Here is a 26,379-nt window from a genome sequence, read left to right as displayed (position 1 = left end):
GCACAAGGGCAAAAGAAATGCCAGGATGTACGGTATGTTTTGGTGCATCTCAGCATGTATGCCGGGTAAGCAGAGGACTGCAGGCATCGGTGGCATAGGCAGCCAGAAGCAGAAGACAGATATCCAAAGGTATAAAACCAATTTTTCAAATGTAAAGACTTGAAACAAAAACTGATACTCAAAAAAAGACCAAAACTCTGAGACAGGACAAGTTACAATAAAAACAGCTCAGGGAAAAAGATGTCTTTGAAACCAAGTCCCACATATTAAGACCTTTGGAAGCATTAAGAATATTCACCTTGCTTCCAGCAATTATTTGCAAGTTTAGAGCTGAGGTTTTTCACCGTGAGCTCATCTCTCCTTTAGCACTTAATGAGATAATTCTAAGCTCTAAAAGCTGCCAGAAAATTAAGTATTAATGACTTTTCTCCTCTTTGGTTCACCGATACTCACAAAGGCATAAAACTGGTTTTATAGCTGCTGCTATATATTGTTTCCCATTGTAAATGGCTGTGCACTCAGGGTTAATTAATTTACAAATGGTGGCATCCCATAACTGGTGCTCTGCTATAAAGTGCAGGTATGGCTGTACACACACAGCACTGAGCAGCTCGGGTTATTGTCCATGAAGGCGACATCTTTGTAAGTTCAGTGAAAATATAGTTGTGGGAGAAAATCTATTAGATTATTTTAACCTGTCTTGCATAAGTTGTCATTTGCTGCCACCACACTTATGCAAAACTGTTTCATCTAATCAATATAATAGTTGTGTCAAGAATGAGTTTAATTTCCTGTAATGAAATTGCTGCTTTTCCAGTCTATCCAAAATGTGCGGGGTGGAAACACTCATGATTGCGGTGAAGTCCTCATGAGGAGCTATGACAAGGAGCCTGCTCCTCATTCTATTGCAGTAAATGCTAATTTCTTCACATACCTAAGGGTTGAATACAAATAAAAGAATAAATAAGAGCAATTTTCTGATCAAGTTAGTCTGGAGTTGTCTGGCCCTGTGTAATTGTGATAGTGAGAAACTCGCTGGATTCAAAACCCCTTTACGAGCTGCAGCACAGCAATTCCTGGTCAGAGGTACCACCTGGACCTCGCCAGTGTGGAGACAGCTTCCCAACAGAGCTGGTGAACACAGTCTGGTTTGAAAAGGGACTTGGAGGAACTGGGTAAGACAGAATTTACTGCATGTTATACATACCACTGTATGCATAAGATGTATGTATTGTCTCTCAAGAAATAATATCCCCATGTTAGCACCACTGGCTTGCCATCATCTCTGAGCAGAGTTACGGCAAACGTACAGGAGCAGATGAACCCAAGTGAAGCCCCTCTCTCTGCAGGCCCATGCTCACCGCCGGTGTCAGCTAAACACGGTGGTGCCTCGGCTGCTCCTGCCAGAAGCCAACATGGAAGTGGGGGACTCGGGGTGGCCAAGGCGGTTTGCTTGGTGGGGGCACTTCACAGGGGATGTCAGGAGTCAGCGGGACTCGGCTCTCAGCCAGGGCAAGGTCTGGATGCAATCTCCATGGCTGGGACACATTGCGGCACAATGCACAGATGGGGACATCTGTGTCCCTCCATGTTGCTGCTTTCCCTGCCATCAGCTATGGACTTTGCCGTGAATCTGTGACTATTCCTCCATACAACTGCTTCATGCAGTGTTGGAGCCTGCAGCACCAGGGCTTGCCTGCAGCCAGCCCCAGCCCCACAAAAAAGGGCATCTCAGCTGGGGACAGGGATGTGCCTCTACCTGCCCTGCCGCCCCCAGGGAGTCTGCACTGCACAGAAGAAGGAAAACCAAGGAAAAACTCCTCTGGGAGCAGCCCATATCAACTCCTGAATTAAAAGTCACCCAGATTGATACAACAGACCGCTGCACCAGCTACAGAAAGCTTTGGATTTATTTAGCTTTAATTCATCCCTTAACTGCAGCTAAAGTCCACAGCTATTTTATGCAGCAGAAAGGGTAGCACACAAGAAAAACAGTCATGGTAGTAAAGACAACTTGCTGGAGGTGTTTTTCCCCTTCATGCACTCCTGCAAAGTTGACTTTTCTTATGAAGTTCCAGGAAGCACATGTCTGAGCCTGCTCCTGGGAGACTTTTAGCTATTCTTAGCTAAGCGGAAGGAACAGCACTGTCACAACACGGAATGAGGAATAAAAGAGCTAAAAAAGGAACTGTGGATGACTTCACTTGCATTTTGCCTAACAAGTTCATATTAATCTTACAAAAATATTTGTTTTCCTTCTCTGATGATGGTTGGTTGACTTTCAAGAATCAAATCAATAATAAAAAGAACCAAATCAAATTAAACTTAATCAAATATCTGGAATCCAGGAATGTGGTATTTCAGTGAAGATGGAGGAAATCTATAGTTATTGGATTTTGCAGACTTGACATCCTACTGCATACAGAAGTTCACAAATCTGGACACAGACTTTTCTGTGTGTTCTCCCAGAGAAGCAGCATCACGTAATGTGAGGAGAGGGGACCACTGGGGACACCAGCTCCCTCCCTCTGCCTCCAGACAGGACACCCACCTCTGCCCTGCCTCACCAGCACTGGCCTAAATGAGACTGCAGCTTTTTGTTTATGCATCCCAGGCTGACGTTTGCAACAAAACACAGAGCAAAGACTTTCTTTGGATTTCCCAAGAGCTGTGTCCTGTACGCTCAGCAGACCCTGTGCATCAGCACCAGCACCCCCTGCCCTGGGCTTGTACCAAAGCTGGAGGTAAAACTCCTTGAAGCTCTGCTGGAGGCAGGATGTCACCCACCATGGCCAGATGCTTGCAGCCAACTCAGGATAGTGGATGTGTAAGAAGCCATGAGTAAACATGTGTTGTTCCCATGACTGATAGCTGTTATGTCCCACCGGCATCTCCTAGCAGAACTGCAGAAGGTACAAAAGGTGCCAATTCTCATTCATTTATTAGTGCTACAGCCTGGTCAATAGTTGCTATAGCTCAAGCCGTCCTTCAACAGGAGATCATTAAACATGTCTATTGATTTCCTCAAGATTTTCAACAATATTTAAATCTTTTGCTAACTAGGGGATGGATGTCTTTGGCTGCCAACACCTCCACACAACAGATTTCAGAAGCGTAGTGCACTGTGCACATCAACTGTTGTATTTCCAGGGCTGGGGAGCAGAAGCAGGGCTGGGGAAAGGGCAGTGCTAATTTGGACAGCTGCTTGCCTCTTCCAAAGGCAAAGCAAGCAGGGTGAGCAGGTCACCCACTGCAAAAATGCTTTGGGGGGCATGGGGGCCACCATGCAAACCCTCTCCTGCTGCAGGCTGCTCAAGGCCCTTTGCCTTGTAAAAAAAAATAAAATAGAAATTAAAATAGTGCAATCAATATCTGGAGCACTTGAGCCTCACTGAGCTGAGCACCATTAGCATAGACATGCCAGAGGACCCTGGTCTCGTGATGACAACAAGCAATGACCCCACCAACACCAAAGCATAGGCATCGCCCAGCCCTCCCTGAGACAGCCTTGGCAAACCCCTGCCCGAGGCACAAACCCCAGCTCTGCTGCAGGTTTCCAAATTTCCCTGCATTTTCATTTTCCAGTCCCACGTGATGGTGCTGATATGTGCATTTATCCTCCCAGCTACACTGTTGGTGCATAAAGTTCCCAAAATTGCAGCATCCCACCACCCTGCATCAACCAAGGCCATTAGCCAGTTCTCAGAAAGGGGCACTTAATTCTGCAGTGTGGGGCTTTCCATAGTCTACCGGTCACAGATTAGGCCCAGGTGGTCCACCATGTCTGGAAGGGGTGAGTGAAGGAAATCTTTAAGGTCTACAAGGAGAATTTTGAGTCATATTCTGCTTGGCTATATGGATGAAGAGTAACAGCTCTTTATTTTTCAAAAGACAGTGATATATTTGATACACGCAAAGTCAAATACATCCTATACCATTAGCTGCATGGGTAATTTGCCTTTAATAAACACACCATTGCAACTCAGTTGCTGCAATCCTGCAAAACTACCTCAGCTGTGGCAGATGTGTGCCTCTTTGGGAAAGTATGCAATGGCAACACAGGGATGGACATGGTCCTACCAGCAATGGCTTACAGAGATGTGGCAGTGCACACAGCGCACACGGCAGAGCTTGCAGCAGCGCAGCTCAAGAGTGCCGTCCATGCCAGTCTCAAACACTCCTGTGCTACAGGGAGATGCTGGCAAGTTCAATCGCTAAACCTGCCTGCCTGCCTGCACACCGGTGGTACCCTGCACTGGAGGATCATTTGTAGGTGCACATGGGAGGAACCTTCTCCGGCAATCTGCGTTGCTGAGACTCCCACCGGCAGCCCAGGCCTGCCCAAGCACATCACAGCCAGCCCTGAAATGAGAACATGCCTTTGCACCAAAACCTGCCTGGTCTGATGAGCCTTCCCCTGTGTTTTCAAGCCCAAGGCATCCAGTGGTGGGACAGCTGTTCTTTCTTTGACACCCCACTGAGCTTTGCTCCCCTCCAACCGATGGCTCACCTTGCAATCGAAGTCCTAATGCCGTGAAGAAAGGCAGCCACTCTTCTACACAAATAACATTATACAAACTTTAAAACCATTTAATTTCTGTAACTGGACTTGCATAACATCTCTGACCAGGGCTACTGCAATTGGAAAACCTGGCATAAATGCAACAGTGAGCGAGCAAGACCTGGTAAACCTGTCTGCAGAGCTTTCATAGAGCCATGCCAAAGCACCACCAACAACCCCCTGGGACAGACGCTGCTCCTGTTCCAGAAATTGTCAAGATTTACTGGGCAGACACCAGTGCAAGAAAACAAACCAAAAGAAATTCCTGAAACATACCCCTTAGCAGCAGATTTCCAGAAAGAACCTGAAACGGCCAGACGTAATACATCCAGAGCCAGGGACTCTGGTAATGCATGGCCTTTCACACCACCTCCTTCTGCAGACTCACAGGTTGCCTGAACCAGCAGAGCTGCCAGGCTGTACAGCTCTGCAAGCCAAACAGCCGTTCCACTCCCACCCCAAACCCCACCCGCTGGTGCCTTTATTCAGCTTTTCCCAGTTTCACTTAGATGTTTGTACGATGATGACGCTCAGTACATCATCCCAGAAGCTTCACCTGAGCTGTGTCCCTGGTGCAGATGTGCCAACCCATGCACTGGCCTCTTCCAGACCTTGTGGGGTTTGGCACCAGGGAAATTTTCTGACTTACTGGCTTTCCTCTGCTTCCTTCCACAAAGCCCTCAGCTGTAAGCAAACCACAGTCTTCATTAAAGTGCTTGAAAATGTCAGCTGTCTCATTCCCTTAAACCACAAAATGCTCTTGGTTTTGTTTTTCTTCTCATATCTTGTTACCTTCACAGGCTCTTGCTACTTTCTGGAGAGAAGACCACCTGAATCTTCCCCACAGCAGCCCATTGCTTGTCCACCACCAGTGGTCTGCTCCTGAGCAGAGGAGCACAAAAATTCAGCCCAACTATTAATAAACTACAAAACTATCACCATGAGCAACCGCTAAAAATACTTGCTGAACAGAACTGGATAGACTGAGATTAATTAATGCTCACATATCCATTCTTAACTAATTTTCCCCCTGAATTTGCAACAGAGGAATTAAAAAAGGGTTATTTAATGTGCAATGTCCCAAATGCAGCAGAGCCGAGATGCCCTGTGGTTTGCTCTGCAGGACACGTGCAGGACTCTGTGGCTGTGGAGCCCATGGATGGGACCAGGGCAGATTTAGCCCCTTGATGAGATGAGTTTGCTCCGTTTATTTGAGCAATGGAGCAATGCGCGAGGCCTGCAATCCTTCATCCTCTGACAGGGCTCAAATCCTGTTCAGATACCTGAAAAGGTTTTCATCCTTTACCTCATGAGCTCAAGTAGAGCTACTGAACTCCTCACTGCCAATTCAGGTCATTCTCTTCCCATATGTCCCACCTCTAGTTTCTACAGCAAAATTAACCCTTGGACAACTGCTGAGTGTGATATGCATGTTGAAAGAAGAGACATGATGGAGAGAAAATCATGTCTGTGGCAGCACCAGGCTGATTCCCTGGGACATCCCTGCCAGGAGCCGGGGCAGTGCTGCCTGCCTTTCCCATACGTTCCACTCTGTGCAGAGAATGACCTTTACGTGTGCCAGCACGTGTGACCAAGCTGTTGTCTGGAGGCTCTTTGCCCTCTGATTTCTGGGGCACCAGAAAATGCGCTGATTTCTGCACCTGGGAGCTCCTCGTTGGGGCTCACGTTCCCACAGCAGGTTGTGCATAATCTGCTCCGCGGGCAGCGGCTGCACATGGAGCCACGATGCCAGGAGCATGCTGCAGTGGGCTCTGCCCCTGAACCTCACTAACGGACTTAGTCATAGAAATTATTTGTTAGTCTAATGCAAGTAATTAACAGAAAAGTAATGAATGAAAAAGTAATTCTCATGGACAACAACCAAAAAAAGGTAAAATAATAAAGTACCAGTCTATACATCAAATAGTTATTTAAAATCTACACTAGCAAAGCATGCTGCTGTGTCAGCTGAAATGACCGTGCTCTTTTCACGGAGCAGGTAGGCTGTAAACTTAGCATGTATCAGGTGGTAAAACCAGGGGCTGAATTCAGTTTGTGGTAAAAAAAAATGAACCCCTGGCCCTAGTCAGGGCAGGGTTTACGCAGTACACTGTTCTCAGCTGACACCACAGAGTCTGTCTTGACCCAATTCCATGAGGCAGGGAGTGCCTCAGCAGCTGGCAGGTTCCCAGCTCCCAGACCCTGACACTTCAAGGAGAAGCACTTTCCAAGTTTGACCACCAAAGACTTTTGGCTGGATATATCACACTTCCACCCCATTCTGCAAATGCAGGTGTAAGAGCCTTTGATTTCTCATAGGGCTTTTGACCCCTCAGCAGAGTCCATAAGAGCACTAAGGGAAACCCAGTGTGCCAGGATCTGGCCAGGGCAGCTCCCACTCACCCACAACAGATCCCCTCAGAGCAGCTTCCAGCCTCAGCTGGGTGCAACAAGGCTGAACATCTGGAACACGTTCAGACAATGGATGGACAGGAAAAGAAGTTTAGTAATTCCCACCTAGCAGATTTTTCAGCAAAGCAATACAAAAGGCTTCTCATCAAAACAGAGGTGCAATGAAGGTCAGAGAGATGCACACTAGAGACTTCCTAGGCTCAACTGCTCGGTAAGATGTGTTGGCGATGCATTTAACAGGAAGCCCACCTTCCCCAACCTACTTATTCCTTTCTTTAATGGAGGCACAAACTGGTTTCAGTAAATTGGGTTATAGTAATCTGCATCCAAAAGTTGAAATAAACCCAAACCAAACACTGGGGATAATAAAAAAGCCTTCTTTAACATTTCCTACCTCTTCACATGTCATATATGCCCTCTCATGTTGGTGACAGCTCAGCTGATAACAGTCACTTCTAAATGAGAAAAAATAGGCCACACTTGAAAATGTGCTAGTTAATAGCAATTTAAACATGATTTTGCTCCTAGTGCAAATGCAATTTAATACTTCCAAAAAGATGTTAACTGGTCGTGAATGACTTTGGAGAAGAGCTAACATTTTCAAATGTAACCTATGTTCCCAGTCTAGACATGTCAGATGTGTCCTGCCTTCAGTTCTTTGTTGAGTTATTTTACACTATTCAGACATCCTAATGAAGTATTACAGCATTTGCGACAAGCTACAATATATGAGATCAGTGAAATTTTTGGAGTCTTCACACGATTTATGGATATTAGCAAGGGCCTGCTCAGCAATTTACTCTCATCCAACCTGCTGCTGCAGAGCTGGTCTCTGCAGTCCAAAGATCTGGTTTTTGGGGGAAAGGCTGCTTTCCCCATCCCCAAGCTGTGGAATTGCCCCACAGCATCTCCCAGTACAAAAGGAAAAAAACCCAAGAGTAATATTCAGGGCATGCAAGACCCTTGAACTTCTTTACCCATAAATGTAAGACAGAAAGAGGAGATGTGCGTACAGAGGTGGTTTTGTATATTCCAAATTGTTTTCCCCAAAGACTCGAGTTAAAGACTAGGACTGCCATGAAACTGCACTGAATTTGATAAAGTCCCAACTTAAAGATGTTTAGTTATCAAGACAGGTAGGAAAAACCTACACAAGGTTCTTTGCCTTTTGGGGTTCTGGGGACTTCTGTTTTTCACAGCCTGTGCAGCAGAGGCAGCCATCCCACGCAGCCTCTCCTGGCCCAGGCCCTAGCCCTGCATCACACAGGTGCTGCCCTGAAAGGGCATTTGTGCTGTGCTCAGCACAGAAATTTCTCCCTCCCTCAGACATTTAAGATATCCAGAAACAGATTTGACCAAAAAAATAACTCTGTACAAGCTTGGAAACCAGTGATGATCCTTACACGGCTCCTAGCCCTGCACCACCAGCGGGCATCGGGCACCCTGAGGACTGCCAGAACCCACTGGCTCCTCTTCAGCCCTGCATCCACCTCGATTCCTGTTTTCAGGAAGTTTCCATCCATTCTCCCACAGGCACATGTTTCAGAGAGATCCAGAAAGACCAAACACAGCAAACTGGTCGGACATCTCCTGAGGGCGGCTGCAAAGCGAGGCCAGGGCTGTTACACTCTGCCACTGCAACAAAAACAACCCCAACACTCCGTAAAGTGTCATCTACAGAGCCCAGAGAAATGCAGTCCATAAGCCACCCGACAGATATCATTACTGTCATTACTTCATCATAATTCCTTCAGAAATTGGGCTCTCACAACAACACAAGAAGGCAACAGCTGAAGATGGGTTCAAAGGCATTGCACAGGCAAGAGGGTCGGGCAGTAACACAGCCGGCTGCATCCCAGTGGGCACTGCCTCTGCCCAGTCCCGCTCCTGCAGCTGCAGACCAGCACAACGATCAGCTGGAGCCACCTCACATCCCCTCCCAGACGTTACAAGGCAGAAAGCCAGACTCTTCATGCACCTCTCCCTCTGATATCAATACAAGTTTCTATTTTCTTGGCAGTTGTAATAATTAGACCTTACATACTTGACTGGTCTTCCAGGACTGCATTAGAAAAGTGATCTGTATTGTTAAGGAGAGGCAGCACAAAAGGGGGGGCAGGGAGCTAAATCACTGCCTGCAAACGGGACACAGCAAAAAGCACTCTGTCTCTGTTTGCTTTGCCCCGGCCTCGTCACGTCTGTGAAGATTCTCATCCAATACCCACAGATAAATTATTCTTAATGAACAATTATTTAATAGACTGAAGAGAATTTATAAGCATGAAATGCTGGAGATAAAACCAGAACAAAGGCTGCATACTAGTAAATCTGAGCGCAACCTGCTGATAGCTCCTTGATGACTCTCCTGCAGCCCTACGACCTCTGGCAGGTGGCTGTGGGTGCTTTGCAGAGCATCACACAAACAGCCCTTTGCTCCAACAGCACCCTTCAGGTTTCAGACAAGTGCCTGAGCTCAGGAAGGATTGCAAGAATTTGTTCATAATTTGGGCGCTACAGATAAACTTGTGTGCTATAATTACACCTGATTACTTAATTCTTCTATATATAAATTAATTGCAAGCAAAGGCATCCAGCCCTCCTGCGGTGGGCAGCAGGGCAGGGCATGGGCTTGGGCTTCAGCTAGAACAATAACACACCCAGAAGAAAAAATCATTCTGCCTTCATTTGCTTCAAAGACTTGTGAGAAAAACAGTAGATGTGTTACATGATTATTTCCTTTAGAAATTATTTTCCAAGCAAAACACCAAAAATAGAATAAAAAAGTGTTCCTCTTGTACAAAGGCAAGAAGGACAAACATGAGACAGCCTGAAAGTTATGGTACAGAAAGACAAGGGTATTTCCCTGTTCCTAATGCAAGGTTTCTATTCTTTTCTAATATTTTTTATTAAGGCAGGTCAAAATTATGGTGGAAAATTATTTTTTTAAAGAAAGACTGTATCTTTTAATTTATTACTGTTGTATAGGGCTTATCCCAAAGCTTGACCTTATCTAGGGAGCTCAGTGACTTCCAGAGCCTGTCCCTGGTGTGCCTGGAGACCCCAGAGCAGCACTCAGGGCTATTCTTGCTGTGCCATGCTCCTGCAGCGCCTCACACAGTTATGAAGTTAAATAAACACGAGAAATAATAAAATACAGACACTCCAGTTTTGTTTGCTAAAAATGTAGCGTAATTATTTAATGCAGTATAAGCAGGCAGAAATATTCTGCCCAGATAAACTTATATTTAATTACAGATGGTGAAGATCATAAATGAACCAGGATCTAGCTCAAGTCCTTAACGTCACTCTCCTGCTTTGCAGCGCAGCAGGTTGGGACTTCATTTTCCTCTTTCTGTGATTACAAATAAATCCCCTTTTAAAAGACTGCTGGATCTGGTTTTGTTCTTATTTTTTAATCATCCTTTTAATCTCCCCAAGTACCTTGGAGCCTCTTTGGTGCAGAGCTGTGAGCCATGAACAGAGGAGGAGGAGACCACAAAAGCCATGGCAGCAGCACAGCACGTGATATGGCAGCTTAATGCACAAAGGAAAACCATAGCCCCATCTGCAATCTGAGTGCAGATTTGCGTTACTGCGTCTGGATATTTGTGTAAAGGACAGATCCCCCCCGGATACAAATAATGTTTTCTCCACTTTTCCATTGAATTGCCACTTAGCAGCTTTAACTACACCTCCGCAACTCAGCCGTGCAAGCCCAGCTGTCAAGGGCGGTCATCAGAAAAGCACGGGGCTCGGTGTACATTTTCCTGCGCTAAGCAATGCCCCACTGGTGGACACAAGGCTCCTGCATGCCCTGCACTGCCCACGCATTTGGTATCCGAGTCAAAGGCTAAACACAGCTGGGCAGTGGGAAGGCATATTTCTACCTATATCTGCTGCACAGAAGCCTGGTACCAGGCCAGCATCACCATCTTTAAAGCCAAGCAAGAACAAGGCGAGGGGTGAAGGAGACAAGCGAACAGCACCAGAGCCACAGAGTGTAAATAGAAACACTTCCTGTCCCCCCTCCGCAAAAAAGCCTATTTAGAGCAAAGACAGAAATACTTCTATTTGCTTTTTTTCCTGCCTGTTCTATAACCAAGAGCACATGCAACAAGCGACAGCTTCCAGCAGGGAAGGTTACAAAAGGTATGATCAGATCCACCAGTTCTTCCCGCTGGGTGCCACGTAGGGAATCTCCTGAGGACAGTCCAAGCAGGAGAGCGGCCAGAGCCGATGCCAAGGTGCAAAACACTACCAGGGGCAGTTGCTGAAAGACCTTGGTCCAATGGACAAAAAACTTGTCCCACTGCAGTCGCTTACAGTAGCACTCAGCCATACATAGCTCTGCAACCCACTGAGCCCAATTGCTGCTAGGCAAATATTACAGGGTCTGCTCAAGGAAGGCAACCCATTTCCTAAATTTACCAGCAAAATCCATAACGGGAGTTAGATGTCAGCTGAGATGCCCAGCACTGCCCGTGGTACAATGCTGAGTCTGTCCTCGGTATTCATTTAGTATTAATATTTCAGGACTACAAGGATTTGGTAAAATATTTCCCATGATGCTGTCAGATCCACTCTACTTGGAGTTTCTGAGAATAAAATCCTATTTGCTTATAAATTTGTGATGTGATGGAATTACAAAACAGGTCAGCTAGAAGGTTTGAAGATACCGCCTAACATCTTCTCCCCTGGAAATGTAACTGAGTGTGTGAACTAATACCTTCCTGGTTCACGTTGCTTCTTACTGTGCTAAGAGACAGAGAGTGTAACACTGTGCTGTGCCTTGATGGAGCAGTGAGTCTAAGCATAGCGTCCCAGGAAAGCTGTCGTGAGAAACAGTCATTCTCACTGCTTGTGTTTTTATTTCCCTTAGTGGTGAAGTACAGATAGATTATACGTATTTCTTATAAAACAGTATTACTGAACATTAAGAACACGTGAAAGTCAACAAATACAACAGCTTAAGCTATTCCAAAAGCTACATTTTCTAAGAGGTTAGAGCTACATTTGTGCTAGGAATTACTTCAACTTGCAGTACTAAAAGTAAACAGAGATGACAGAACTTTCACATTCAAGTGAAACCAGACTGTGCGTGCAAACGTGCTTTGCATCCACCAGTGTGATCTACTGGAAAGGAAAACAATACTTCCTGCACAGACCTGCTGCAGAAAAAAGACCAGGCGTGGATAATCACTGCCAGCGAGACAGAAGCCCACATACTTTTATTTTTATAAACCTGTAGGGGAAATGAAAGCCTTTGTACAACTGGAAGAAATCTAAAATACGGGTGATGCTTCTCTTCAGTCTAAAGCTACAATCAAAATGCTCTCCATTGGGATTAAAAGCCACCGGCTGGTGTTTCCAGGGACTTCACTATGCAGGCAACTCAGAGATGCTTTGCAGACCGAGCATCATCTCTGAAGGGGGATAATCAAACAATTTCTGGACTTATTATGTGCCTCCTTTTCAATGCCCTTTGCAAAAAACAGATGTTAGAATTTAGTTATGACACAAGAACTATTATGCTGACAGTAGACAGAGAATAGGGAGCAATTTTGATATCCAAAGAGCATCTGAATGAAGCACATTGTCTGAGAGCCATCTTCTCCAGCTGTCATGTGCAGATGCCACACATGGTTTATATCAGCTACTGAAAACGCTGGGGAGATGATACGCTTAACAGATTACAGGCAAAATTAATGTTTTTCACGACGTAGATGTGCAATACTGTGAACGTGAGGAAGGCTGAGGCTGACTGCATCCACAGTGGGGCAGGGAGCAGGGCTGGCACAGCAGCAGAGCCAGATGAGCCCTCCAAGGAGCAGACCAGACAGCACAGATGAAAGTGGGGAAGAGGAATAATTCATGCAGAGATCAGAGGCTGTGTGTGAAAAACCAAGACAGTCAGCTCCAGAGCATTGTATTCTAAGGGAAGACACTGAAATGGCTGGCAAAGCACCTCGTGATTAGGAACCGCATTTTATAGGCATCTTACTTGTAGTCTCTTGTTTCCAGGCTGCTAATAACATAAGATGAAATCAATGCAGGTAAGTAAAAATTAATACACATGGAAGAAAGCCCCTGAGAAGAAGCTGAAGCTGAAGAACACTGCTACCACATATGGGAAGAACAGGACTAGGGATGGTAGAAGCAGTTCTGCAAAGGGGGAAACTACAAACACAAAACCCAGGTGAGGATGCCACATGCCCTGACTTAGATACTTAGCATCGAGTTAGAGAAAATAAACAACATCTTTGGCTTCTTTTCTTACTGGCTCTTCAACTTGGCAAACACAAGGCCAGCTTTACCAAGTGAGATGACAATTTTCACCACTACTTGTCTAGGCTGCCTCTTTCTTCCACATGACAAACTGCATCCCTAGGCTGGGCTAACCACTACACGTGGTCTCTCGTAAGCCGGTAATGAGGTGTTTCAGCAGAAGTACATGCCAATCTCCTCCTATACCCTGAACCTTACCGAGAGGCAAAAGCTTCGTATCGTATAACACAAAGCTACAAATCATCCACAGAATCATGCCCCACAGCAGGGGCCAGATCTGCAGCACACTCAGAGGGGCATCCAGGAAAAAAAAACATTCAAATATTTAACACTTTCACATGGCATTCTGCAATTCAAAACATTTTTCTAATCCTAAAAATGGAGTAGTTCATCAAAAAGTCAAGAGTGTCCTCCCTCTACTTGCCAGGAGACATCAACAATTTTTCCATAGAAAAATCATCTTGCTACAAAGGCAGTAAAAAAGCACTTTTTTTTTTTTTTCTTTAAAATAAACTAAGCATCAGCCCTGTACCTGCACAACAGCCCTTTGGCTGCCATGCTAAGAGAAAACATTAAGAGACAGTCAAAGAAAAATAGAATTTTATTTGAGCTAGAAGGGGAAAAAATAAAAAAATAAAAAAAAAGACTGAAGATAAAAATTGGACTATAATGGCCAGAGCTCCTGCTCTCACCAAAATCAGCTGAAGCCTGACACAAAAGTGAACCCATGAGCAAAATCATGGTCCAACAATTCATGACTTTGTAGCAAACCCTATTCTTTACAAAGGGAGGAAGATGCTTCCAATTCATCCTCCTTTCACTTAATAAATGGTCTCATGCATGACACATTTAACTCAGGAAAGATCTGCATTAGGCAGCAGACAAAGAGCAGGCAGAGCTGCAAAACAGGGGTGTGACATGGAGCAAGACCAGGCAAGAGCTGCCAGACCGAAGCACGAAGCATTTATCCCACAAGGATTCAATTTTCTGGGACAAATTCAGCATTTAATTGCTTTTAAAACAGAGTAATTACACCTGAGGAGTTTTCTTTCCTCTTTTCTTTCTCCCTTCTCAAGGTTGCTACTAGCCCACTGCAGTTTATTCACAGGACTGTGAAACATGGGGAGGATTTTTAAGGAGGTTTTTAGGAGAGATGAGCTTACCATCCCAGCAGTGGGTCAGATGGGTACCTGCCTCAGAGACATGCCCAAAGGCACTACCCATGGATGCTCTTTTTTTTTTTTTTCCCCAGGACTCAAATCTGATTTTAAAGGGAATAAGTTTATTCTAAGTCCATGATTGCCTTTGTGTGAAGACCTTAAATGTTTTTTAGCAAGCCCAAGCAAAATAAGGACTATTACCATGTCACAGAGCTCCACGAAGACCTGGGATGTTCTCCTGTCATGGATTCTTGTCCCACTCTTCTTGCTTAGGTAAGTCTCTGAGGCACCAAAATGCTGGGACTGGTAATTAAATACTGGCTGAAGATGGGTCTGAAGGCAACCGATAGCTGTGAGATGATGGATCAGAAGGCAGCGGCTCTTTTGTTCCAGCTTCCAGAGGCTAATCCTAATGAAACCTAATGAAAAGGCACTTAATTACCCACAATACTTCCCTTCTTCAGGATTTCCTAGGCACCTGCTTTCTGCAGGCGGACATACGAGGAAGACCACTGTCCAAATAATCTCCACTTGAATTATTTTGGGGAAGCTGGATCACACTGAGAGTAACAGTGTCCCGGCCACGTCCCACAAGCACACGGACTTGGAGCAGCAGCTGCCATTCACCCTTTCACATCGCATCCAGAGCACGGCCTGTGATGTATAATATGCTGACAAAGACAGAGTTGCCTCATTGCTTCAGATTAACAAAGTCATCAGATCCATTTAGAAAGTAATTGGGAATGTCTAATTTTAATTAGATGCTGGTTTGCTACTGTTGAGCTAAACAAGATTACTTCTTTCTAGAGATATTTTTATTGAATTGAAACTCCAATTATAGCGTCCCTGTGCAGCCCAGTTTTACAGTATTGTAAAACAATACCCCTGCATCTGATACCCCCTGCAACTGATACACCACCAGTTGATTAAGTAGTAGTACAAACTGCATTTTATTATAGCGCTGAGCACTCTTCAAGCAGAGCAGATTGTGTTTCATGCCAGATGAGCCATCTCCTGCCAGGTGTGCACAAGTACAAGGGGGACCCACCACCCCCAGGGGCTCTACCACCTCCTGGGCACAAAGGAGCAGGTGGTGGTGATGAAAGGCTGTTGGCATCCTCACGTCCCCTGCGCAGGCAACAGGTGATGCCAAGCCCACCTGCCAGCATCAACCAGGGCACCTTTTCTGCTACCTCAAAATATACCAAGCAGTGAATTCAAATGTATGTGTTTGATTCTGTAAATACTTAAAACTGTCTGGTTTGTTACACATTTTATAAGTTAGTCACCTAGAGAAATCACAGGTGGAAATAAGGAAAATATAGTGGGAATACATTGCACTTGCATGCAATTATACTGAGCACTGTATTGAGCAGCCTTGTGCCATTACTAGGTTATATTTAAAAGCTTCTGGAAGAAGAGCTTTACTTAAAGCTCTCTATTACCTTCTCTTGTCTGGCTTGTGAGGTATGGGGGAGAGGAACCAAAACACCCTCAGCATCCTGAAAACGCTCAGCCAAACATCACGAAAGAGAAGAGCTGGTGGGGCCGTTCACCCTTTGAGAAGCAGGGAAGCAGCTGCCAAGGCTGTGCCTGGAGCACGAGGAGCCGAGCATGCAGCAAGTGCAAGGAGGGCTTTCCTACCTGGGAAACCAGCCTGCTCCTGAAGCGCTGGCTTTTCCATGCTCAGCTGAGCAGCACTGCATTGCAAGATGCTGTTGGAAGCTTTTATAAGTAGTTTACTTCAGAGCTAGATTAGAGAGAAATAACATTCTTCTACAGTAGGAATGTTCTGCAGACTCTACAGGGAGCAGCCACAGCTTCCCAGTGTCATCCCTTGGGCTTCCTCGATGTCACCAGAGAAGCAGCTGGTTTGGGTTTGTTTGCAAGAGAAACCTCTCGATTACCACAGGGGCAAACAAAAAGGAATCAAATATAATAAACACCCAGATTTCCAGGTGTGATGACACACCTGATGAAGATGTGTGTTAACAGCTTTCTATATTATTTTGAGTTATTTTGTGCTACCCAGGACGGCACAGGTTCACTTTGCAAAGCTGGAGCTCCTGATGCATTGGCTGCTTAACAAAGACAGCACAGCCAGCCTAAAAAAATCCTCCTTGCCAGTGGAGGTTTCCTAGTTCATATCAGTGACTGCCAAAGTTCCCACAAATAAAGGAAATACAAGAAGAAGAGGTGATTTTGCTGCAATTTGCCTTGGAGCAAAGCCTGGGCAGAAACAAGCCATGTGCAGCTGCATCCCTGTATTTCATTCAGCATCACTTCCAGCGTTTGTGGGGATAACCAGCCTGGTACAATGCTGGTGGGACCAGTGCGTGCCCACACACAGTGCACCCAGGTGAGAGCTGAAATGTGTCAGCCAGCTGGGTTTCCCCGACGGCACCAGCACTGCTCACTGGTGGGGGTTCACTGACTCACCCACAGCTTCAATCACAAACTAATTTCCAGGTTCATTTCCCTCTTGTTTCTGAAAGGGGAAAGGACTCTCCCTCACATGACAGAATGTAACTTCAGCATCATTATTATGTTATTATCTATACAAACTCTGGACTGCTACAAAGGCAGAACTTTGAGCTGTTTGTGCTAAGTAGTATTCATTAATTTATAACGCTACCATCTTGTACACCGAGGAAGCCAGGTGATGTCTGCTTGATTAATTGAAATAATTGAATTTCTCCTCTCTGCAGAAGGTTGAGCAAAATGCATTGCATCTGTGTGGGCCCAGTCCTCTGCAAAAAATTCCCACAGCCATGGACCTCATCTCAGGCGATGCCTTCCTGTCCCCACTGCCCTAATTCAACCAAATGCTCTAAGCCTCCCAGGCTGCACTCCCCTCTGAGGCCCTCAGCTCCCTACAAAGGGTTTCCAAAGCACTGTATTCTTCCTATCACTAAACTGGTTTTACTGCAAGGACATTCATGCACTGCCTGAAAGGCCCACCTGCAGCTGCACAGAGGTGAGTCAAAACGCTATGAACCCTGTGGTAAAGGAAAGCCAAGGGAGGGGTGGAGGGGGAGTACTTAGGGTAACATTTTGGTAGACCCAATTATTGAGATGGGCTTTTTCAGAAAATTCCAAACTATATCATATTTTAGGTTAAAAATATCACCTATAAAGACTTGCCTAGGAATTCAATATTCCTCTTCAGTATTTCTTTACTTCAGATAGTCTTATTTATCTCCTTTTCCCCCATGACAGCACTGAAGGGTAAACATTACCCTTAAGCAATAAGCTGCTATAGATAGAGGAAACTATATTAGTTTTCTTCTCAAGGTCTCTGGAGAAAGGAGGAGGACGAGGGAGGCAATGAGCCAGTGCACAGCCCCCCCTCTGATGGCCGGCAGGGAGCAAATATTGGCATTGCCGGAGGCACAGTAATACGGCCCTATGCAGAAAGCAGAGCAGGGCCCGGTGATACCTGGTGAGTAAAAGCTGCCATATATGCTTTTCTCTAGCCTGGCTTCAAGATTGTTTTCTTACCAGTAACACAACAGCCTGAAGAGCAAGTAGAAACTCAGAACACAGTTTATTAAAAGTACAGTGTTCAATACTATTATTAAGGGACTATTTTCAGAGCACCTGCAAGCCAACCCACTTACAGAAGTTCAAAACCCATGCCCCTCGGCAAAGGGGCATCACATAAAACCCAGCTGTACCAGGTCTCTGGCTGGCTTGTGATGAAAGGGATGGGCAGCCTTGGCATCCCCGTCTGCAGAGTGCTCACTGCCACACAGCCAGGCTTATTTCCAGAATCAAAATAACCTCTATTAGGATAAGACACCTCTGAGGGGAATGGGGGGTGGGGGGGTGGGATTGTGACTAACCACAGCAGGACAAATCCCTCAAAGGGACTTCCAGCAAACTCAGCCCTCTTCGGAAGTGCTACCGGTGCCTCTGCATGAGGTTGGAGCAGGCCTCAGACTGAGCCCCAGCACAGTGAATCACAAACCAGACTTGCAGTGCTTGTGTCCTAGAGCGTGGAAGGAGCCCGACCACTCCAACAGTGCCTTCCCCGTGGGAATCACACAGCACGGAAAACTGTTTTGCCCCATGCTGGAGGTGCCAGCTGCCAGGGAGTAAAAAGTGCATATTAGGATTACAGTCAAAACAAACTGTCCAACAATGACAAGGGCAGCAATCTCTGCCTTCATGCTTCTGTCCAACATACCATCAAGCTTGTGCCCAGTTTCACAGACATCTCAATAAACAAACACAACTAGCCACCTGGATGCACAAAAGCATGGTAGATATGGCTTCAAATCACGTGTGTGCCAGAGATGTCCACTTATTATAAAGCAACCCCCAAAGTCCAAATTTCATTTTATTTTTCGAGACCATCCTAGTGTCACAAAGCAGCACACACAGCTTTTAATAAATAAAAAAATAAACTTTTAATAAACCTCTCCCCTGGCCCAGGGAATGGTACCCTGGGATCATGCATATTGCTGTATTCCTCCTCCCTGGGGCTGCAGAGAAGGAGGGACCGTGGCAGGAGCAGGGGGACCCCTTACCTGCAGATACTGCAGATGGATTATATAGAAAGAGTATACCAAAATACAGCTAGCATGCAGTAAGTGCACCTGCCCCACCCACAGTGCCCCAAGTACTGCGGGAATATTTAAACAGTTCATTAATGGCAAAGAAAAGAAAGCCAAAGTGTTCCAGAGCAACTCTTTCTAACAGGTCATCTTCTCTAGGCCACACAATTAATTTTTAAAGGATTCTCTACAAAATCGTACTAAGCTGTTTTATACGCTCTTTCTATTGCCTATAATACAGGACTATTTCTGGCCACCAGCACTGTGAGACAGCCAACAGTGCTAATCCAAATCACCACCATACCTTCCAAATGCAAAGCCATCATAAATATTTTCTGTTTATTTACACAGAATTATTCACTCCTTTGATTTTGCAATTCAACGCTCAGTAAAGCTCTTCTCACCTTCCAAACGATGGCTGCAGCATCCAGATTTCAGCTAGAGAAAGATGGGGAGCATCACAACTGGGAGGACACCAGGACAAAGCACTACTGCAATGGGCACAAATACCGAGTTGCAGCTAAAATACTCAAGTTTGGACAGAGAATTACACATTTCCCTTTTTTTCCTAGGGAAGTGGAGCTTTTCCCTATCTCCTGTGACACCAGTGGAATTAATATGAACAGCTTCTCGACACCCTCAAACAGATGCTGCTCTAAACAGACTCAGGTCTCCCTGGGTTTCATTCATAGGCTGTCCTACTCCTAGTTGTACCTATGCTCCCCTGAGGTCTGAGCAGCCCCAAAGTGCTACCACCATCAGCAGCCAGAGGAATCTTACACTGCTTGGTTAACCACACGCAGCAAGCGCAGACCACAGACCTACTCTGCAGGGCAGATACTCAGTGAGGTTTGGTGTGACACATGTAATTCAGTGCCAGTGTTACCGTGGTGCTCAGAGCATGTCCTTGCCAAGTCCAGCTCCCAGATCCCACACACACACAAAAAATAAATGCCAGAAGCACAAGGCCGAACGGGTACCCAGTGTAAACATGAGGAGTTTGTCTCCTCTTCTTGCCCTCTGGCAGCACATCTAAATTTGGCTTGTTGACATTTCTGCTGAACACCTCTGACGCAAGGAGTACGCTCCTTCACAGCAGAAGACATAGATACTTCTTCCAGCAGAGGACCGGGAGAGTTTCCAGCTGTCACCAGCACACACAGCTCCAGGGTCATTGCCACCTGCTGTCATCCACTGTCTGTGCAACATATAACATAAGATGCATTCAGGTGCAGCAAATGAAAAGTGGCCAGGCAGCTTAAAGCAAAGTTTATAAGGCACCACACCTCCTCCTAGGTGCTCCCTAACACGTTAACAACAAAGCTTTCTAATATTCCCAGCTATATATAAAGGCACAATGTAGACAGAAACATTGAAACCGTATAAGACATTAATGTGTAAAAACATCAATCCAAGATCTAAGTAGAGGAAGGCCAGGACTTGGGATACTTGGGGTAGGCTTAAAGAACAACAGCAGGACAGGCACACATCTCAGCATTTGGAACAAAACTACTTCATGGGAAAAATGGTCAGCAGGATCTGTGGTGTAACACCCAGCAGGGCTCAGACCCCACTGCTCCTGGCTTGAGAACCAAAATCTGGGTTCAAGCCTCTGATCTCACTGGTGGTCCAGATGGGGTCACAAACGCCTTTCCAAGCATTTCTAGTGCAACAGTATCATTTTATCACTTCATTACCACTTCAGCCTCCTAAAATCCAAAGGGCAGATCCTGAAACTGAAAGGGTTTTCTGCAATGGCTGCTAGCATAGGTAGGACGCCTTGCAGCACACAGGCAGTGGGATGCCATGCACCTTGGCTAAGCCAAACTTTTTTAATCTTCACTTCTTGCTGAAAGTGGTCAGCAAAGCAAAGCAGGAAAGGGATCATATTTTCCTTCATCCCTGGTCTCAAAATCAAAGCCAACACAGGGCTATAAGTTGTAGTCATTTTTGGCCATAGTCCTCGATACCCCACCACATTTGCTCTCACCATGTAACTTGCATTTGTGCTGGTGTTCTGGCAAAGGCTCTGCCCAAAAAGTATTAATCATCTCCAACATGGAGAGATCTCCCCAGACCCACACTCAAACACATTGCAGGACAAAGGATCATGCCAGACATCACAAGTATTTTCACTCTCCCTCCTGGGACACTGGCAGCTGAGCCAGAGTGGCCCTGAGCAGGCAGGGAGCAGGACTGAGGGCACAGGACACTGTGCTCCAGGAGGCTGAAGCCAGCAGCAGATGAAGAGACAATGCTAGGTGAGCCCAGAGCCTACACAGCATCGCACCACCTCATCTGGGGGAGGGCATGCACTCGCCTCGTGCGGCATCACAGAAATAGCAAAGGAGGCTGTTAAAAACTGGGGGGGGGGGGGGGGGGGGGGGGGCAAGGAAACAAAAGGATAAGAAGAATTTTCTTTAAACACCACATACACATGATGTTTCTTGGAGCTGAACAATCCAAAAGGTTTTCCTCTGAGCAACCCAAAGCCCCCCAGCACCCATGGGCCAGCTGGGGCAGGGGCACACTGCAAGACTGAAGGGCCTGTAGGTCTTTCCCTCTTTTTTTATTTTGTCCTGATTAAAATGAGAAGTCTCCCCTATGGCAATGAATTGCAGCACATGCTTGTTAACATTAAAATTTTTAAGGAGGTCTTCAGGAGTAAATCTGGGTGATTACCTGCTAGAAAATGGGTCTCTGGCTATCCTTTTGCACACACACATTTAACTGTTTCCCAGGGATCTGAATCACTTCTTTTCACAAGGAAAAAAATCTGCCACTTTTAGCTTCACAGAGACAAATATGGGTTTAAGGTTTGACCTTGCTCATTGCTGAAAAAAATCTCTGGGGGCTGTGTTACACTGACTGAGGCTGTTATTCCTGATTGACACTGCTATGCAACCAGGAATAGATTCAGGACCTGTATCTGCAAAATGAACTCCATGCTGGGGCTTTCCTGCGTTTGCAACAGAATTGTCACTTGTGCTGGCTCCTACCAAGTATCTGGCTGGTGAAGAGGTGTAAGTGTGAATAAGACACCTTGATTTTTCATGGCCAGGTTAAATGCAGAAAATGAACTGCTAGAAAAATATGTTTTGCCTTGCAAAGCAGTCAGACTGGATGTGGAAATCACCAAATGAATAATTACAGGACCCTGAGATGTCACCTTTACCACCACTTCTTTGCCACAGCTCCAGTCAGGCTGCAGTTTGAATTTTGTGGTATTTATGGATCTGAACTGGCTTTCTTACATTTGATAGTAGAGGCAGGGACTCCACTTGCTCTGTGTGCCTCCCCACCTGCACAGAGGCAGCCACGGGGGTCCAGGACCCTGCGGGGATCACGTCTCTGCTTCATCCTCCCGTATCATGGAGGGTGCTGGGTTGCTGGAGCCACTTCTGTGCCCGAAACAGTTAAGGGAGTTCAAACACCTTCAGATCTGAATCTGCTGCCAGTTTGGTACCTTCTGCAGCTCAGGCTTTGAGCCCTGGGGACAAGCTAACAGATCTATGGATCCAGCACATCCCCCCCCCCGCAGCGCCCTCCATATTGATTCACAAGCCAGCAGCTGCAGCCTCCTCCACACAGCAGACCACACAATCCGAGCATCCCTTACAGCAGCCAGTTCCATCATCACTCATTTCAAGGTCCTTTCAAAGTGCAAGCCAGATACACCTTTTGTCATTGATAACTTCCAAGAAATGACATCTTCTCATTCCCTGGGCCAGGGCCAGTCACCCCTCCCAGGCTTCTCGCCAGGACTCCGTGCATAGCTTCTGCCCCTACAAACCCTCCCGTGGGTGCTGAGGATGAGGTTCACAGCTGTGCAGCAGACAGACCACCCAGAGGACCAGGCCCTATTGCCATGCCATGCATTACGATCAACATATCAAAGAGAATAAAATACAGACCTTTAAAAGCAAAATTTTGAAGTTCTCTACAGGGGAGTTTTCAAAAGAAGCTGCTTTCTTTCAAATTTCTTTTGCATGGAAGATTTTGCAAAGGTCTTTGCCATGTTCAAAACAAAATGTCTCAGATATTCGATCAATTTCCTTTTGGAAAGTGCTAGAAAAAAAATTGAGATTCTCAAACTGCAGCCCCTGGCCAAAGGAGGTGTGATCTCTTCTGGCCAGGATGCCTACCGGAAAGCTGCCAAGCAAGTAGAAACAGACCCTTCAGTTCTGGGGCTGCAGCACTGCTGCCAAAAAAGAAAACGCTTTTTCCCTGAGCAACCCCTCAATGCCCCACCTCAAGCAGCAAATTTGGGCCACTCTGCAACATCACACAGTGTGTGCCCACAGTAAGGGCATGTGGGATATAACTCTGTCTTTGTGCAACTTTGTCCATTCCAAAAATGGTACTGGGGAAACACTACAGCCAATTTTCTTAAAGACAACCTGATTAAGCCACCTCCAGCTGACCCTAGGGCCGAGGCATCAGTGTGCTGCAGACCTTTACATTCCAGCCCATCAGCTGGAAAATAGGAAGAATTAGTTACCCTGAAGTAAAGGCAGTGCTGCCTGCAAAAACTGCACATCAGCTCCAGCACAGCAGGGGGATACAGGCAGCAAACACCCAAGTGCTGGAGTAAGACTAGAGGGCTGCAAGGGGTCCTCATGAAACACAGCACTAGCCTGGCACTAATTATCATACTCCATGCTTAAATCATCAGCTTTTCTCATTTGGCTTCCAGTGCAAAATCATTATTTTAATAGGAATGAAAAGTACTCAGCACATTTCAGACATAAAATCCCAGTCCATTTTGCACCAAAAGCAGCACCAAAGGAAGGATGAGTACTGGTCTAGAGGAGCTGAGGGAAGGCTCACTCAGCAGCCAGCACTGTTTTACAGCAGGCAATAAACATTTCTAATTAAAATAGTTTATAATTGTCTCTAAAAGGTTAAAAATACTAGAACACAAAATTTGGACTTTCATGAATAAACTACTTTTCTCCCCTGGCTCCTCAGTCCGTCTCCATAGCTACCGAGAGACTTGCTGGGCTGCCTCTGCCAGCTAATTGATTTTCAGAAAGAAATTATTAATAAAGAAAAACAGTCTCCCTCTTTGGCAGGGCATTTTCTCACAGTAGCCTTTCCCTCTGGGTTTGCTCAGCCTCCAGAGACAGATCAGAGATATGGCATAAATCCCCCCATATACACACACTGAAGTACACCACAGCCTGAAGTGACAAAATGGATGTGCATCCGTAACTCGGGATGGCCACTACATTTTATAAGGGAATTAAGGCTCATAAAAAACCTCCTTGGATCAGTGCCATGTGCTTTTCCCTTTAATCCAACACACCCGCCTTTCCATGGATTAAATTGCATTCCTGGAAAGCAGATATCTGGGTGTCAAAGCCCCTCTGAGCACGCCAGGAGAGAGAAAATAATTGCTCTCTGGTTCCTTACTGGGAGCTTGGAGACAGGCAGTCAGGTATAGAAGGATAGCTACACCTTCATCCTGTCATTGCTTTTTCACCATAGACTATTTGGTAGCGCCTCCCCCGTGCAGCAGCCCTGCTGCTGGAGCCACACTGCACCTCTTCCACTTCTGGTGTAGAAGAGCCATTTTCTTCATTTGATGGTTATTCGTGTGTGCACATGTGTGTGCCACACCACCCAGCCCTGCTGCGCCCTGCCTGCTCTGGGAGGTGGCCACAGGGCAGCTGTGTACAGCATCTCAGCAGCTGCCCTCTCCAGCCACCTCTGTTACACGGGAAATATTTCAAGATCTCAGCATTTTGTGGCTCTTCCCCTTGATCGTGCACTCAGATGCTGGATGGCACTCCCCACGTACCCAGGGTTTTTTTACGTGGCAGCTTTCTTGTTACTGCAGGTCATGAAGTTTGAGACAAAATTTTACCTGCATTTCAATGTCCAGTCCCCATACATCTTATACAGAAATGCAGAGAAAAATTTTAATGAAGAGTCCATTGATGCCTGAAAGCACTTCATGCAAAATTTAAAACATTCATGAAAAGTTCTAAAAAAAATAATTTATGTCAGTGTAATTGCATGTGCTATTTCTTCATCTTTTTCCAGAGCTCCCAGCTGCAACTGTGCCTGTCTTGTCCCAAGCATTGCAAGCAGAAAGTTTAAAGTGAAAGAATTGAGCTCTTCTGTACCCAGAGCATCTTGAGTCTAAGTAGAGGGTTTTGTCATCATGCCCCTTTGGGTTCAACACAGGCAGATCCAAACTCTTCTGCCCCAGTAACCAGTCAGCAGCAGAATGTCCCCATGGTAAGAGCGATGACACCCATAGTGAAGGGGCACTGCAGATGGCACAGGTCCCACACGCAGTCTTGGTCCCTGTGGGAACACCTGCAGGAGGATCCTGACAGCTTCCACAGGCCTTGCTTTGCTTTTCCTGGTGCTCCCTACATATTTCAGTTGTTTGGAGCTGTAATCCCTGCCTATGCGTTGCAAGACAAAGGGTAGCTAGCTGTGCCACGGCCCTTTCCCACAACTGACAGCTGGGATCCTGGGAAGAGCTGGGTGGCAGCAGCAAAGCCCAAGTGCATAGCCAGATGCAGACAGGAGAAGATGGAAAAAAAAAACATTTCCATAAAGCAAATCGGAAGCAATCTTAAGAGCAGGTAATTATTATCCCTCAGCACTTTCAAAGGCATATTTTCAAAACACTGTGCAGGGACAACTTTTTTTTCTTTTCCTTTTTTTCCTTCAAGCCCTGAGCAAACCCCAGCCTTGGGCCACTGCGCTCAAGCTCTTGGCTTGTTCAGGACCACCTGCACCAAGCATGGGGTCCAGGCTCAGCCCTGGCCAGAGGAACACTGCAATGCAAGAAATCCCCCCAGGACGCACCGGCACACAGGGAGCCCATGCATGCTGCCGCAGGTGGGGACTCCTGTGACGTCCCATCCAGGGACCCGTTCAGGAGGGTTTTCAGTATCTCAACCGGGATGTGGACACCGTTCTGCATTGTGAGTAGCAATCCAAATCAGAGTTGGAGAATGACTGACTTCAGCTCATTATCCAGAACTGACCATACTTACCATTCCCTTTCTAACCATGTTTTGCTAAACATGGAAGGGGCAGACACAAGGGCTCATCCCTCTTCCACGGGCAGCAGGAGGAATCAAGGCATTGAAAGCCCCTTGCAGACAGAAAGCACTGTAAGGAAGTGAGCGTCTTGCATGCGCACACCCACGTGCCCTCTAAAAAACCAGCAAATTTCCATCTCATATGTTACACCCTGGTGTAATTCCGTTTTACTTTATTGACAAATTCTTTTCTTAATTTATAACAGGAGTGCTACAGAGAACAGCCCGTACTGAGGTGAGCAGTGCCACCACCAAAGGCACCAAGAGTGCATGTGGTAAGCCTTGTATATGCACACAAGGTGAAAAGCCCACGTATACATGACTTAATAAAATAC

The sequence above is a fragment of the Falco naumanni genome, chromosome 11 (genome assembly GCF_017639655.2).
Source record: "Falco naumanni isolate bFalNau1 chromosome 11, bFalNau1.pat, whole genome shotgun sequence".
Lineage (NCBI taxonomy): Eukaryota > Metazoa > Chordata > Aves > Falconiformes > Falconidae > Falco > Falco naumanni.
Note: the sequence above shows the minus strand (reverse complement) of the source record.